Source organism: Ailuropoda melanoleuca, chromosome 1 (genome assembly GCF_002007445.2).
Source record: "Ailuropoda melanoleuca isolate Jingjing chromosome 1, ASM200744v2, whole genome shotgun sequence".
Taxonomy (NCBI): Eukaryota; Metazoa; Chordata; class Mammalia; order Carnivora; family Ursidae; genus Ailuropoda; species Ailuropoda melanoleuca.
Genome location: NC_048218.1, coordinates 32,627,781 through 32,631,150, shown reverse-complemented (window position 1 = coordinate 32,631,150; position 3,370 = coordinate 32,627,781).

The window sequence follows — 3,370 nt, the reverse complement described above, 5'->3', positions numbered from 1 at the left end:
CAGAAATGTAATTAAGAAGCAGATCATATTACCTAATGACAGAGACAAAGTATGTCAGAAATGGCATTATTACTGCAAAATTACAGAAAACACAGGCTCCATTCCCACTTCTAATTTATCACAATAGTAAAGGTCTAAATGCTCCTAAACAGTGAAATTGAATGAGAGTTATCAGCCTTTTGTTACTTAGGAGCACAACTAATTTCTTTTCACCCTTATAGAGTTAATCATATGATTTATGATGCATTTTGCTACTTTTGATGGTAGCAGTGTATACAGCAATGACAATCCTTGGCGTTCTACTTTGACGAACTTTCATCTCAAGCTCTTAGGTGCCTATAAATTCACAGAACAACTTACTAGTCATCAAAGGGGGAAGTAGTGTTCTTGATTAAGAAAATGAAACACAAGGAGTTCAAAGGTTTATGAACTTTATTCAAGTTTATGCAGCATTTATTTCCCAGGAGGGGAAAAGAAAAAATCACCGCCCGCTTTATTTCAGATGCTTCCTCTCTCTGAGACTCTGGGGCATAATAAAATCACTGGAAAATGCTTTCACACCCTGATGAAATCTGCTGTCAGATGTGACCTTTGTTCTTTCTGTTCAGACCAAACCTAGTCACCAACATGTGCCTGGAAGAGGCTTCAAACCTCCACTTAACTCCTTGTATGCAACTTTTTTTTCTGCCAGCTGCCCAGAGGCTGCATCTAATGTCTCCCATGCTCAGAGCTCTGGAAGTAAGTCACACACTCCAGCAGTGACCGTCTGATCAGCAGAGGGGCCTTTATGACGTGATAGGCCCCTTCCAGGTGTTTTTATCTTCTTAGAGGGACCACGATCGCTTTAGGAGGCCGTTCTCAGCTCAGATACCGTGGTTTCCTCTGTAAAGACTCCCCAGCATCATTCTTCTTTCCTGACCCTTGCCCTAGCACTTTGGTAGAGGGAACCAATTCCTCCAGGATCTTTCTGGCAGGAGAGGATACGGGAGAGCCTTTCTTATTTCGGGCAAGTTCAGGGGGAAAGGCTGAACTGAGAGTGACATCAAGAATGACGGTGTTGAAATTTTGCCCCAGCCCTGTGATCCTGGAACACAGGGAGGTTAAAGGGAACCCATTCCCCTTTATGTTCCAGGAAACAGTGTCCTGCAGAGAACCATGCTACAGAGTATGACTATGGATGGTCCCTCTTTAGCTAGGACAAGGCCGGACACAGGTGCTCCAAATTTTCGTTCTTTGCCTCACACATGTGTAGTGGAACTGCTTGTCCACACTGAGCAATTGGAACAAAATGATGGTTAATGAAACTTAAGTACCTTCGGTATTGTTCCTTCCTCCAGGTAGCTGAACTTTGACTCACCTACAGCCTGAGCCAGCATACAGCCAGACCTAAGGGCCCCTGGTCAAGAATAGGCTGGCCTCACAGTAAAACATTCTCTGATCTACTGTCCCATCAGGACACCCCAATCCTACATCACTGCACCTGGTTCTTTCTAGACTGTTTACTCCTCCCTGGAAAGGAAAAAACCCTTTTCTGCTTAATTTGTAAGACATTTGCAAATGTCTGGTTAGAGCATTCTCTGAATTGCCATAGTCCCTCTCCCCTAATCTTTACACTTCCAGTACATGAGGCCATATCAAATGTCTACACACTTCTTCCCCAACCACCATCCCTCTCTCTTTCTCTCTCTTTCTCAAACACACATACACACACACACACACACACTCACTCACTCTTCACACAGAGGCTTCTCCAGAAAGACTCCAGTATGGCTAAAATCTACATTTCTCTAATAAAAAGACAGGAATAGTGATTGAGCAAGTTACAAGGAGATTAACACAGAAAAGCAAATTTTTCTTCATCTCTGAATTTCTATGTACCTTTGATGTTTCCCAAATTGCTTGGCAATCTCCAACCCTTATTGAGATCTCCGTTTTACAGAGATGTGTCCTTCAGAACCCATTGGTAAAGCCAATCAGTTTGCCCCAGAGGGAAAACAAGATTAGAAAATCCTTGTTTTAATTGTTTCTTTCCCCTCTCAGGAAACAGAGCATGATTTACCATAAAAATGCCAGACTACCATATCTGATAAAATAAATTCTGAGGATTTGAGACAGAATAAATAATGCTTATTCTAAAATGGTATTGTTTTGGTATTTTGTTTCTTATGGGAGAGGATCCATTCATGTCTTTTGAGTTAAAAATAGTATTTGTTTTTCTTAGCATTCATTACTAGACAGGGTCTATGTAGACTTTTCACGGTTTAAGTCTTTTCAAATTAAATTTGAAGGACCACTATTCTTTCCTATCAGAGTAAAACACATTCTAAATCCTAATAAATCTATTTCTTTAATATGCCACTTGGTGTATAATAGTGCAAACAAAAACACATAATGGGTTCCTCTTGAGAAAGAAAAATGTATTCACTCCTGATGAAAGATCTTTTGATAATTCACTCTTGGCTTCACCACTTGATTTATATCATCTTCCCCCATTAATTTGTTTTTAATTTTTTTCCTGCCTTCTAAGGTTTTTCTCATTTCAGTGACATATACGTGACAGATGAGGTTGATGAACTACAGAAGATTATAACTCAGATGAGAAGCTTAAATTATTCTGCACTCCCATAGAATCCATGCAAGAAGCTGAGAAGTCAGGATTTCCAAGGGCTTGATCATAGCATTTTAGAAACAAGTGATACAATCAACAACAGAAAAACCCCCATTAAAACGGAGTGTATTTTTTTTAGCCAATACCGAAAGGCTCCCTGGAGTGTATTTTTTCCAAGCCTTCAGCTGATTCAATTGCGTACTCTAAAAATGATGGCAAAGCCACAGAAGCTCTATAAAATCCATTCTTTATTACGGATCTTAATTTCAAAAATATATTCCCTCTATGGACTTAATTGTAATTTAGGGAACAGTAGTAACTGACCTGACCATCTTCAGGTAAGGAAGGGAGCAGTATAGGTGACGATGCCCCAAGGTGAAACCCACTGTTTTTAAAAATAATACCTAATTCCTTTACAGAGTATAGCCTATGTACCTTCATAGGGAAGCTGGATGACGTCAGTCCTGTTCTGTGATTCACCAGTCAAGTTAGATGCCACACACTGGAGCATTTTTCCGCATTTGGTCTCAGTTATAGCAAATACATTTCAGTCATCTTTTCTCTTCCGTGATCAGATTGCATGACTGTATTTTATGTATTTTTTCAGTGGTCCCTTGATTTCCACCTATACCCTTTGCTATGATGATTGATGTGAGGGTGTGGCCTTAGCGAGGATCCTGGCATTCCAGCACTGGCTCCTGGGGTAAGAAAGCCTCACGATATGTCAATCTCCTTCTCTGTAAAATGGAATTCTTGGGAAAA